Source organism: Ornithorhynchus anatinus, chromosome 13 (assembly GCF_004115215.2).
Source record: "Ornithorhynchus anatinus isolate Pmale09 chromosome 13, mOrnAna1.pri.v4, whole genome shotgun sequence".
In the NCBI taxonomy this organism is placed as follows: Eukaryota; Metazoa; Chordata; class Mammalia; order Monotremata; family Ornithorhynchidae; genus Ornithorhynchus; species Ornithorhynchus anatinus.
Genome location: NC_041740.1, coordinates 30440774 through 30455111, shown reverse-complemented (window position 1 = coordinate 30455111; position 14338 = coordinate 30440774). Strand labels below are relative to the sequence as shown.

General features: G+C 39.5%; 1 long non-coding RNA gene across 1 annotated transcript in view; it reads left to right on the top strand.

Annotated features, from left to right (window-relative positions):
- LOC114815924 overlaps positions 1 to 14338 on the top strand; it is a 220040-nt gene that overhangs the window by 139838 nt on the left and 65864 nt on the right. The gene's annotated exons all lie outside the window — the stretch shown is intronic.

Sequence of the window (14338 nt, the reverse complement as noted above, 5' to 3'; positions counted from 1 at the left end):
TAAATCCTGTGACTCTTTGGAAAACATTCAGGCTGTCAGTACAGTTTATGGGACAGAAGCAGGTCTTGTCTTAGGAAGAGAAGACTCAAATGCTACAGACACAAGTCTGGGGTCTGGTTGTCCAGGTTGCCTGTCCGCCTCAGTGTGACCTGAAGAAATCATTCAAATGCTTGTCTGGGCTTTCTCAGGAATAACTATGGCCCTGTTTCTGCCTCTTGTGAGATTGTGAGTGGTTTTTTGGATTTTACACTGGAAACACAGCAGCACCAACTACAGTCCCCACCGTGACTGTACATTTCTGAATGTACGTGACTGAAACAGCATAGCTCAGTGGAAAGAGCCCGGGCTTGGGAGTCAGAGGTCATGGGTTTGAATCCCAGCTCTGCCACTGTTCAGCTGTGTGACTGTGGGCAAGTCACTTCACTTCTCTGGGCTTCAGTTCCCTCATCTGTAAAAGGGGGATGAAGACTGTGAGCCTCATGTGGGACAACCTGATGACCCTGTATCTACCCCAGCGCTTAGAACAGTGCTCTGCACATAGTAAGCACTTAACAAATACCAACATTATTATTTCAATAAATACTTGAAGTTGAGGACAGAATAATGGAGCACCGGTCCTATTTAGGCAATCTGTTGGGTGTGTGATATCCTTGGCACCATCTGTCCTGGCAATCCCTAATTTCAAAGGCTGGCCTCAGGGTCTGGTATTAGGAGGTCACTGTCTCTTAGCCCATAGGTGGGTTGGCCATTCATCTGGTTTTATTCCAGGCAGTCTGGTTTTTAGACGACTGGGTATCCCTTGTCTGGTACTGATATGGCAAATCAGTGCCTTTCTGCCTGATATTTTATTTTCAGTGTGCAGTCTCCTTTCTCATTTCCTCCTAGTGCTAAGTCCTGAAGTTCAGAATTGCTACCTGTGTTTCCTGGGACCAAAAGGGGAAATCCAATAGTTCTGGAAGAGAGGTGGGTTCAGGGGTCACCTTGGTAACACCATATAGGTTCTGTGGACTTCTTTTTGGAAAGAACCTTTTTGTGTGTTCTTATGACACCATTTACTTTATGTACATAATCTAGCATAAGGTGCATCTGTTGTCTCTGGATCAACCAAGGCATGTTTAGTATTCTTAAGTTTCATAAATGTCTACCTTAGCCCAAAGATAAAATTCAGAAGATAATACCACAGCTTGCAATGTTGTTGAATTAAGTCAAATAAGGCTGTATCACTAAAGTAGTGTGAAATCCATTTCAAAACATGCCACCAACATTTTTGGATCCTTACACAGTTGCTATGAAAGCCCCAAGGAACAGAAAGGGTGAAAATAGGGTGAAACATTGACCCCATGCAGGACAGGGATTTTGCCTGACCTGTTTACCTTTATTCCAGTGCTTAGAACAGTGCTTGACACATAGTAAATTCTTAACAAATGCCATAATGATTTTAAAAAAAGGAGACTGGACCAGCCTATGAAGGTAGGAAAAAGCATCTTTCCCCTCTTGACCTCTCCCACCTTTATGCTTAGCATAAAAAAGGTTCCATATGGTTCTGTGTTTTCCACCTCCTCCCCTCCCCGCCTACCCCAGAGACTGACTGACTATCTTGTTTAGGCCTAGGAAGGGGATGGGATAGCTGATGCTTTCTGGTGACAGATTTATTATAAGACTCCCCCAGTCCTCCCCCACCCCCCCGCTGACACCCACACCCACGCACACACCTTCCTAGGACCATGGTTGACATCACCACATTGTTAGGAAGCAGAATGGGTGGGGTTCTCAACATTGCTTTTCTTGACAGGAAAGTCAAGGGTACATCTGCTTTCAATGGATTATAATCAATCTATCAATCAAACACATTTTGTTAAGCACTCAAAATGTGCAAAGCCCTATAATTAAGCAGTAGAGTGACTAAATGGCTATTAATTAAGACAGGGTCTGTGGCCTTCAAGGAATTCATATTCTAAAGGAGGGAAGAAGATCGGCACACCAGATTGAATCTTCCTCATTAGTTTATGAACATCGAGACAGAATAAGCTTTTAGGGGAGCAGTCTAACCTAGTGTAAAGACCATGGGTCCGGGAGTCAGGGAACCTGGGTTCTAATCACGTTTTTCCACATGCCTGCTGTGACCTTGACTTCCCTGTACCTCAGTTTCTTCAACTGTAAAAAGGGGATTCAATTACATTCTCCCTCCTAGTTTTACTATGAGCCCCATGTGGGAGAGGAACTGATTCCAACCTGATTAACTTGTATCTACCCCAAAGCTTATAAAAGTGCTTGACACATAGTAAGCACTTGAAAATATATTTTTTAATAATTATTATCATTCTCATTATTATTATTTAGCCTGGGAGCCCCACCTGAGATTAAGACTGTATACAACCCGATTAATTTATATCTACCCTAGTGCTTAGACCAGTAAGCACTTAACAATACTATGAAATGAAAAGAGAACATTTATTTTGCTTCTATTACTCTAGCCCATGTTCATAGTGACGTGCTAAGTACTCCGTAGGCTCTCAGTAGATGATGTTGATTAGTAGAGAAAATCAGCAAGAACTACAAGGTAATAGAGTACTATAACAATTCAAATATGAACAAAATAGGGTGAAGTAGTTGAAAATTTTTAGTTGTAGTTAAGAATTCCCAGGTGCAGAATGGTTCACAGCCTCAGTGTCCTTCAGATTTATTGTCAGTTCATAGCACTATGCTGACTCTGTGAAACTCTTCACGTTTATCTGTATGGATTCCTGTGTTGCAGTTTCGAGAATATGGTTGCTGATTTATTCAGTCAATTATAGGGAGGCAGCCAGGTGTTCTGGAAAAGGATGGGGCTGGGAGACAAAGGACATGGATTCCAGTCCCAGCTGTGAGACTGGTTTGCTGTGTGTACATAGGTAAATCACTTTACTTTTCTCTATCAATCTACCAATTATATTTGAGTGTTTACTGTGTGCACAGGCCTGTATTCAGCACTTGGGAGAGTACAACACAACAATATAAAGTCATGTTCCCTGCCCACAATGAATTTATAGTCTAGAGGGGGAGACAAACATTAATGTAAATTACAGATAGGTTAAAAAAAAGTGATGTGGGGCTTGGGGGGCAGTGATGAATAAGAAGAGCAAGTCAGGGTGACGCAGAAGCAAGTGGGAAAAGAGGAAATGAGGGCTTAGGAATGGCCCCTTGGAGAAGATGGCCTTTTTTAATAAGGCTTGGAAAGTGGGGAGAGTAATTGTCGGTCATTCATTCATTCATTCAATAGTATTTATTGAGCGCTTACTATGTGCAGAGCACTGTACTAAGTGCTTGGGATGAACAAGTTGGCAACAGATAGAGACAGTCCCTGCCGTTTGACGGGCTTACAGTCTAATTGGGGGAGATGGACAGACAAGAACAATGGCAATAAATAGAGTCAAGGGAAAGAACATCTCGTAAAAACAATGGCAACTAAATAGAATCAAGGCAATGTACAATTCATTAACAAAATAAATATGGCAATGGAAATATATACAGTTGAGCAGACGAGTACAGTACTGTGGGGATGGGAAGGGAGAGGTGGAGGAGCAGAGGGAAAAGGGGAAAAAGAGGGATTTAGCTGCGGAGAGGTAAGGGGGGGGTGGCAGAGGGAGTAGAGGGAGAAGAGGAACTCAGTCTGGGAAGGCCTCTTGGAGGAGGTGAGTTTTAAGTAGGGTCAGTCGGTCGGTCAGATATGAATATGGAAGACGTTCCAGGAGAAAGGCATAATGTGAGCGAGAGGTCAGCAGCGAGATATATGAGTTAGAGGTACAGTGAATAAGTTGGCAATTACAGGAGCTAAGTGTACAAGCTGGGTTGTATCAATGTGTGTGGCAGGAGGGGACTAGGTGATTGAGTGCTTTAAAGCCAATGGCAAGGAATTTCTGTTTGATGTGGAGGTGGGTGAGCAACTACTGGAGGTTCTTGAGGAGTGGGGAAACCTGTACTGGAAGTTTTTGGTAGAAAAATTGTCCAGGCAGCAGAAGTGAAGTATGGACTTAGGTGGAAAGAGACAAGATGCAGAGAGGTCACCAAGGAGGGTGATAGAGTAATCAAGTTGGAATAGGATAAGTGCTTGGATTAATGTGGTAGCAGTTTGAATGGAGAGGAAAGGGTGGATTTTAGCAATGTTGTGAAGGTTGCATTGACAGGATTTAGTGACAAATTGAATATGTAGGTTGAATGAGAGATAGGAGTCAAGGATAATGCCAAGGTTATGGACTTGTGAGACAGGAAGCATGGCGGTGCTGACTATAGTGATCTATTCCTCATACTTCGGATGTAATCATCAGCCTTTGGGATCATTTTATAAATTAGATTCTTCCCAGTTTCAGGATTTTAGGTATTAATGTACACCTCCTGCTGCAAATCAGCCTCCCAATTACATCCTTCTTTGCGCATACCCAAGGAAAATAAAAGTCAATGAAAAAAAAGAGAAAAAGCTTATACCAACTACCTAATCATTTGTGTAAAAACAGTATTGGAATGGGGTACTTCAAAGGAAGGTTTTTCCTTTACCTTTCATTGTATGGAAAATACCAAAACTATTGCTCAAAGAAAGATATTTTATATGCAATTTTATTCCTGCAGAGGAGTTATTTCACTTGTGATACATGAGTCTTCCTAATGTTTTAGCTCCAGGGATTTTGGTTTTGGCTGTGGTGGCAAATGTTTTTATTATACTTTTATCTTTAGGAATGTAAACAGCTATTACATTAGATAGGAACAGAGTCATCACACACACACAAAGTCTTGTCAGCTTAGTGATCCTAATATTTTGCCTCGTGGCTAATAAAAATATTTTGCAATACATTTTCATATAAATCAGTTCATTTTGGTTACTTGTATTCTAAAGTCCTAACACTTACGGGGACTGTACTTAAACCATGATTAAGCTTTGCTGTCCAATGAAAACATAACTAATCTCATTTTGAAGCCTGGCCTCTGGCTAGCAAAACAAAATCATTGTTTGAATTGTTACCCTACGTTGTCTTTCCCCATGGATGCTGAATCTTGACAGCTGCCAAGCCTTTGTCCTTAGGAAAATAGGACCCTCCAAATGGCAATGCAAACAAGTACTCTAACTAGTTCCTGCCTCTGTGCCCGTCACTGTTTAAGCCTTCCAAAAGAAATGTGATCAACTCTTGATTGCCAACCATTACATAAAGGCCATTCATTGGGGATGGGTAGAGGAGCAAAGTTCAGTTTGGAAAGTTGGAAAAATTCACTTTCATACTTAGATTCAAGCTCGTTATGAACACATCTGCATTTTGTCTCCCTTTCTGTACTAGAGTCTATGTTCTACTAACAAGTGCACCTGTTTTACCAGGGTATACTTTTAACCTTGAAAATAACAATCTCCTCTTGTGCAGAGATCTTGTTAATTATTTTTATCTGGTTATCAGTATTCAAATCACCATAATCTTTGAATGATCAATACTGAAGGACTGCTTAGAATAAAGAAGGTGAGTAATTAAATCAATATTTAATTTTTGGTAGAGATACATTCCCAAGGGATGTGGGTAGTGTTTATTCAACTTTAGTTTTCATTTCCCAGTTTCAGAACATGTGGCAGGCTGGGCCCTAAGAAATGTTAATGGGCGACACCTGATTTTGAGTCATCTCTGCAAGTAGTCAAGTCTCCACCAGATTTCTCTTGCTTCTCTTTTTTCTTTTCCTTTAAGCAGTGATGCCGCTTAAGAGATGGTGAAGTATTCGATCATATCCATTTGTATCAAACTATTTTAACTAGCTGAACTAGGAAAGAATCACTAAATCAAGGCATGCATGTATTCCCTTTGTCATTGTGATCCTATTTCATGACTCCAGCTCATTTTTAAGGAGCCCTGAAGTTCCCACTTTCCTTACACAAACACTTGTAAAGTATCATGCTAGGTTTTTCTTTAGTATGATTGTTGGAAATGCTGTTTTAGAAATTGAGACTATGGAAAGTTTTCTACAAGCCAGAGATCTGAAATCCCCATTATTTCATGCTACTTCTTCATCTTCACTCTCGGCCCGAGCTCTGGCTTTGCACCTCTGTCACACACTTTAAAATGTTGGATCAGATGTCTGAAATGAAGCAGGTTGAGAGCTACTACATGTGTATTTTGTGGCCTGTCTGGTTTGGGGTTTCCTCTCCAACTTTAGCTTTTGCTGAAGAACTGCAGGGCCAAAATTGAAGAACCCCAATTAAATTTGGTGGAAAACTGGATGGTCCCTGGTTTTATCAGGCCCAAAGTGGTGATCACATTGCAAAAAGTAGTCTGACATTCTACAGGAGTTGTAGAATGTGAGCGGTTGGATGTTAGTAGTGCAAATCTGAGTCAGAGCCTGCCAATCCCATTCTTGAAAAGGACATTTTTACAAAAAATGTTCTATGAACTAAAGTCTGTGCAACTCTCTGAATTTCAAAAAAATCAAACACAATTGCTATCTAATTTTGGTTCTTGTGGGTGCACTGAACAGATCTCTTACACCCTTCAAAAAAAATCACCTGCCCTAAGAGACAAGTGTAAATTCAAAGAAAATTGGGTGCAGATTTCTTTATATGACTGTGGCCCCATTCAAATGTGTCTTCTTCAAGGATCATTTCCTCTAAAGAATGCGTAGGAAATACCTTTTGCCTTTTACTCTGTAAATAAACATTTGCAAAGAGGTTTATATGCACACTGGTCTTCATTATGCCGGATGTTCAGGCAAAACTGCCATTGAAACAAAGAATGCGAACAGGGCAGACTGCTGTAAGATGTTAAAAAAAACATAACACTTTCCAGCTTTGAAAGCACTGACTCAGAGATCCTGCTAGTGTACAGGAAGCTTCTCTTTGTCCTACATATAATGTGACTACAATTTGGGAAGCTGTTGCGGTCAGGTACACTGAGGAAGGTAGTGCCTGCAGTTTCTTCTGACACTACTTGGCTTGAATTACCATTGAATTTTTTGACTCTCCAGGCCGGAAGGCGTGTCAGACATTTCAGTTCCAGCTCATCTCCACTCATTATCAATTGACTCATGAACAGACACTGTACCGAATGGCTCCCTCATGCTCAAAATGTAACCCTAGAGAGGAATGCTTAGGGGTGGGGGGGTGGAGAGGGAGAGTGAGGATTGAAAAGCTGCCATTGCCAAAGGCTGGTTTTCATTTCTGCTGAGCTATTTTTTTCCCTCAAATCCCCAAATGAAACCTCCTCTGAAGTACTCTCCACAAGTAGACAGTCCATGCTCTATTTCCTTTTCTGTGGGTCATTTGGTGGGATGTGTTCTATTATCAAAGTTGACTCTGTTCTCTGCTTGAATAACTGTTGCTTTCTCACCACCTACTGCCTCTGCTTTCTCTTATGGAGGGGGCAGTTCTATGACTCTGAAGAGCCATTTCATGATAAGGAAAAATTCATTTCATGCCATTCCCACAGTTACCTTGTCCTTTTGGGGAAGTATTTGTGTTTCTCACCGAAAACCTCATAAATCCATGCTTCATCTCCCTGCCTTCCCCAGCTGGGCTTACATCCTCTCTCTCTCGTGAATGGTCCTGTGTATTCCGTCACACACTCTTCGATCCAGGTGCGGTCTTTTTTCCTTGAAAGCTTCATGCAAATGCATGATTTTTCACGATACCAGAGAGTCCTTGTACTGCTGTGTATCTCAGGAGGTAATCAGAGTAGTAAGGTTAGCAGTTACCCTCCTCATATTATTTTCCTGCTCAAAATGCCATTATCAGACATTCTTTGTAAACTATTAAGAACGGGTTTCACGATTTAAATTCTGAACCAGAAATGTTCAGATTTGGTCCCCAAATAGATACCAAACCTTTTGGGATAATAGTGTTTTTATTTCTTTAGTCTTTTTTGGTGCCTCCGTCTTGTTACCAAAATCAATTGTCACCATGCATTCCTCTCATATTTCCAGTCCTTGCTTCATCAACCCTTGTTCTCAGCTGCCTTGAGAGGGTTCTCTCGCCTTGGAACTTAATACTTAAACCTGGATATAAATGCAGTGTGCTAGGAGAGATTTGGATTTCCTCTTTTGGGCCAAGGTTTGGCCGATTTTATGGTTGTTTATTGATAGCCTGTTCTTATCCTCAGGCACACAGGAAGTTCAAACTGTGTACTGCATTTGTTTTGAGCGTCTCTGATTTTTCCCATTTGGATCCCGGAAATTTTGGTCTGGAGGGGTGGTGGAGTGGATGAGACTTTTGATAGTTCTATGCTGATGCAATTTCTGTCAGTCAATCAATCCATATTTATTGAGTGCTTCCTGTGGGCAGAGCACTGCACTAAATGCTTGGGAGAGTACAATATAATAGAGTTAGCAGAAATGTTCCCTGCCCACAAGGAGCTTAGAATCTAGAGGTGGAAACAGACATTAAAATAATTACTGTTGCCCAAAGAAACCTTTCTATCCAAAGCCTGTTTTTCTCACTTGACAAAAGGCATTTCTGAGTTGGGGATCCCATAATAAACCTCACATTGACCAAGATAGAAATTTCTTGCCAGCCACATTTTTTATTTTAATACATGGACTGTCTCTTGGCTTCTGGATATTCCTCAAGCAGTCAGTTCAGTTGGACCCACAGAAAACACTGGATAATCCTGTTGATGCTGCTGATAGTAGTTAGAAAAGAGGTAAAATAAAACCGGTCTAAAATATTTCACATATGTGAGTTCAAACAAATATATGTGAATTCAGTGAGTTCCCCATCTATCACAATACAGAACTGTGTATCATCTGATCATTTATAACCTTCCATTGTTTGGAAGGAATATGATTCAAATTACTGTACAGAACAAATTCAGGAAACTGGAATCTATTTTCCTCTTTATGTCTGATTAAGCACTAGCTACACCTTCCCCTGATCCCAGAGTTCAAAAGCACTTCAGGAGACTCAGGAAAAGTTCCATATGCTATACTCAGCCTCACCTTAAACAGGGTAGGAGTCCATAACACCTTCTTCTCATCTAAACCTCTCCCCTATTCTCTTTTCCTGACAGATTTTCTGGCTGGCTAGGGAAGTGAAATGATCTGGCATATGTGCCCTGAAGGAACCTATGTGAACAGGAATTCTTTGACTCCTTTCCTTCTGAGTGTAGTAAGCCTCTTATGGGCAAGGAACATCTATTCTTCCCAAGTACTTATTTAAAAAAAATGTTGTATGTGTGAGCCTGTAAGGGAATTCATAAAATCATTGTAATTATTCAGCCACTATAAATTTGCTGAAGCAAATGCATGCTTCTTAATCTTCAGCCAGACATAGTGGAGATATGGGGGAAGATCAGCAGAGTTAACATTTAGAAAAAAAGCTCCTCAGACTGATAAAATTAATTAGCCTAACCAAGTCGAAGGTGTGGAACCGAATCCTGGCAATAGACTTGCATTAAGACAGGTAGGCCCTCAAGGAGGGAGAAATGAGGGTTGAACATTTTATAAGGAATTTTATTAGCATTAGCAGGAGGGTCCACTGAATTTTTTTTTAAAAAATTAAAAATCCAACAACTCATCAGAGGTTTTTAATTTCTTTCCAGCATCAGTGCAAATGTCAGGGGACCATCACCTAATACATTCACTCATTTAACATCTGTTTATTCCTCATAAGGAACCTGATCCTGGAAAAAGCACAGTTTCAACCTGCAATCTCAAAAGATCTCATCCCATGCACAAATTACTCTTTTAAGTGAATTTTAGTCCAAGTTAATCTACACTGAAACAGTGAGAATTGGGTTACAGGCACATACCCACTTGAGTTAGATTGGTAAATCACCCCATTTAGTTGAATGTCAGCCCACCTTCAAGATGCTTGATATCAAAGCTTTCCCTAAGATGTGCACATCAGAGGTTAGTTAGGTTAGTTAGATAGGCAGAATAAGTCAATATAATACAGAATTGTTCTGGAGAAGATGCAACTTAATAGTCAATTTCAAACACATGTGGATGGAATGTCTTAGGATACAGATATTCTGGGAAATGGTCTGTTTGGATTCCCTAGAGGATCCCCAACTCTTAAAGGGCCATTGAAATTCCCCCTCCTGAATCTTGATTCAACAATGAAACCTCAACAGCAGAAAAAAAAAAGAATCAAATAAAACCCCATTTTCTAGCCGAGTTATCTAATACAGACAACCCAAATTCAGTGGCAGCAAGATGTTATAGTGCAGGTATCCCCTCTGTATGCCACTGTTTTGCAAACATATGGAATACACTCTCCCTGGAAAAAAATCTGACAAAAAATTAAAGAAATATAATAATAATAGTGGTATTTGTTAAGTGGGTATTATGTGCCAGCCACTGTACAAAGTGCTGGGGTAGATGCAAGCAAATCAGGTTGGACACAGTTCCTGTCCCACGTGGAGCTCACAGTCTTCCCATTTTAGACTGAGACTCTAAACCGTGAGCTTGTGGTGCGCAGGAATGTTTCTGTTGTTGTACTCTCCCAAGTGCTTTGCACATAGTAAGCGCTCACTAAATATGATTGAATGAATTTTATAGATGAGGTCACTGAAGCCCCGAGTAGTTCAGTGACTTGCCCAAGGTCACAGAGCAGACAAGTGGCCAAGCTGGGATTAGAACCCATGATCTTCTGACTCCCAGGCCCTAGCTCTATCCACTAGTCCATGCTGCTTCTCAACAGAAAAACATGTCATTCTATAGATTTTAATCTCCCTAAATTCTCTACACTGCCTTCTATGAGGCACCTAATAGACTTGAACACTGCAGTTTACTTCTCTGCAATAAGAAATTCTGAAAATGATAGTAAAGTATGAAAATTGAAATAATGAACTAAAGTGCTTTAAGTATAACTTGTTGCATAAGACAATGATTTAAGCATTTGGTGTTGAACTTATGTAATTATAGTTGTTGCCAATTCCCATACAGGTGGTTGTATTTTGATACAACTTGAAATAGGGATAAATCAAAAGGAATATAAAAGAACCACTTTAAATGCCAGCATGACTTTTGAATGTGGGGCCTTATTTTGGAATAATGATAGTAACAGATGTATGCTTTTACCTCACCCATCATAAGGGGAATTTACTTTCATGTGTCATACAATTGTCAAGTTTTCATCACCATTATCCTCTTTAGTGTGTGTTCCCAGCACCCAGACTCAACCCTCCTTCCCATAAAGGGCATCATCCAACGTGATTATTTTGATGTACGAAGATACTCAGATGTTTTAATTTCATATAGATTTCAGTTGCCAGATGTGCTAACTCACCTGCTGTGTAGCTTAGGGTGTAACGCTTAACTTTTCTGTGTTTCAGGGCCTTCAACTGAAAGCTGTCATTGATTTTTGATTGGTGTTTAGATCCCTCTAGAAACATATTACATATGTCCAGAGCATTATTCTTTCATTTCATTGTGGAGAAGTTGCTATAAATGTGAATGTATATCAGACACTTGTATGTTGCAAACATTAACATCTAAGAAGGAACACATTTGCTTTGTCTGCAGATTCTTAATGAGTGACAATGCATGCCCTATTCTAGACATGGAAAGAAATTATTCTATAGTTATGTCTTTTGGCTGGCATGAATTTTTACTCTGTTTATAAAGTCATTTTAAATAGAGGTACTCCCACTCTCCCATTTCTTTCCAGCTCCTGGGATGGTAGAGCCTTTTGAAAATGAAAGTATTTTCAATTGAGATGCTTTCAATATTACTTTCACCTCTTTGAGTATGAAAGTGCTAGATTTTTTTTTTAAAGTCACACTATTCATCCTTGATTTCCCAGAAGGTTCATGGAAGATTTGAACTAGAGGGTAAGAATGCTCTGAATATCCAAGACCCCAGGTTGAATAAGCGAATTCTTTCCCCAGTGTGAACGTAGAGTGAGGCTCTGTCCTTCTGTTGCTTGGCTAATATAGCCCATGAATGAGATGATGGCCTGTCGCAGCTAAGATGAAACCAGCAGGATCAGGCATATTTAGTAACTTAGGGGCCTTAACTTTCATTTTTCTACTAGAAGTAATCTGTATTCCCGAGTCCATTTTTCCTGTTTTTCAAATATAAACAAAAATGAAGCAAATTAAAACAAAAATGAAATACTGAATATGTTTTTAGCCTGATCTAACAAACTGCATATTAATGACAAAATGATTGTTTTCTGGTAATGAGTTGTTCAAAATTGAAAATGATTTTTCCCAATAACTAATAAAATATATTTTCCCACTCTTGAAAGGAATAGAAGAGTAAATGTTAAATCCTGATATTGATGTCAGGTGTTAATATTGAATTTATTTTTGAAATAAAACAAGATCTACTACTTGCAAGATATAGTATTAGTACCATAGAAGGCACGTTGCACAGGCTTTTCTCAATTAAAAGGAAATGGAGGAACTTAAGTATTATTGCACTACTTCTAGAATTTACTATGTGTCAAGCACTGTCTTAGATACACAATCGAAGCAGACATAATGCCTTTCCTCATGGAGCTCACAAGAAGAGGAAGAGGGAGAAGAGATTCTTTATCCCCATTTTAATGATGAAGAAACTAAGGAAGAGATAAATTAAATGACTTGCCTCAAGTTACACAACAGGCAAGTGGCACAGCTGGGATTAGAACCTAGGTCTCTTGACTCCCATTTTCCTCTAAGTCACTGCTTCTCTTGCTCTCCTTTATCACCTGATTTATACCAGAAAAGTATTTTCCTTTGTTCCTTAGCCTCTTTTATGACTCAAAACTATTTCCCCTTTGAAGTAGCTGTTTAATTCTAAATTAGGAATGGTGTTAAGGATGAGCAGATTGGGAACTCATGTGGCTCATGGCCACAAAGTTCTTCATTCAGTCATATTTATTGAGCGCTTACTATGTGCAAAGCATTTTACTAAGCACTTGGGAGAGTACAATATAACAACAAACAGACACATTCTCTGCCCACAGGAGCTTAGTCTAGAGGAAGAGTTTACAGTCTTGAGGTTCTTGACTGGAATTCAGCTCTCGATGTTAAGAACAAAACAAAATTTGAGATAGAATGGAATATCAGAATAAGGGTTGCATATACAAGCTAACCTCTCTTCTTCCTAGAAACAAATCCTTCTCTACATGTACTTGTGAAAAGTCCACTTATATGGGTTTACTATGTCTGCAGACTCTCTTCTCTCAATTTTGAATGAACTTGGAACTCAGTTTTTCAAAAAAAAAAAGCAAGTCTAGAATATTCACTTTTTAAGTCTTTTAAATGGAAAATTTACATGCATTTTTTTAGCTAAGGATCTACCAGTTATTACTAACACCTCATTTAACCCATTTAATTTTCTTTCTGAAGAATGTAATATGCAAACTAATTTGGTGATTCTGATGAAAGTGAAATAGTACCATTTTCATCTAGCAGAAAGCAGGCTAATGGCCTTTAAATCCATTAATTTTCTGACTACCCTTAAAATAGCAAAATGATAGAAAGATGCCCCACCTCTGGCTAACACTTTTAGATTGGTCTTTGAAACAAAAGTGACGAGGTGTACCAAAACTGTTAGGAAGCAGAGGAAATGACAACTACTACATAAAAGTGATACAGTTTAAAAGCAAGAGAAAGAGATGCCATGTTAATACAGATTTGCCAGCTATGTAATGGTAATTAGAATAAATTCCATCGGTTCCTTTGATTTTAATATAAGGTTTTGCTGTTTTATTTATATGTTGGTGATGGTTGGCCCTTCACTTTTATATGTTAGTGATAGTTGGCCCTTGACTCTTTCTCTCCTCTTCTGTCTTTTTCAAACAAATTTTTCCCTTAAATGGACCTGGAAAGAACACAGGTTTGGGAGTCAGAGGATGTGTGTCCTAATCCTGGCTCTGCCACTTGTCTGCTGTGTGACCTTGGGCAAGCCATTTGACTTCTCTATGCCTCAGTTACCTCATCTGAAAAATGGGGATTAAGACTGTAAACCCTGCGTGGGACAACCTAATCCCTTGTATCTATAACCTTTTATCACCTTATATCTACCCCAGTGCTTAGAAGAGTGCTTGGCACATAGTAAGTAATTAACAAATACCATCATTATTATTATTATTATTAATGATAATAGAAGCAGCACAATTTAGTGGTAGAGCATGGACCTCGGAGTCAAAAGGATCTGGGTTCTAATCCTGGCTCTACCACTTTTCTGCTGGGTGACCTTTGGTAAGTTGCTTCATTTCTCTGGGCCTCAGTTATGTCATCTGTAAAATGAGGATTAAAATTGTGAGCCCCATATGGTACAGGGGCTGTGTCTAACCCGATTTTTGTACCCACCCCAATGCTTAGCACAAAGTAAACACTCAATAAATGGTAAAATTATTAGTGTTATAATTGTAGTATTTGTTAATCACTTACTATGGGCCAAGGACTGG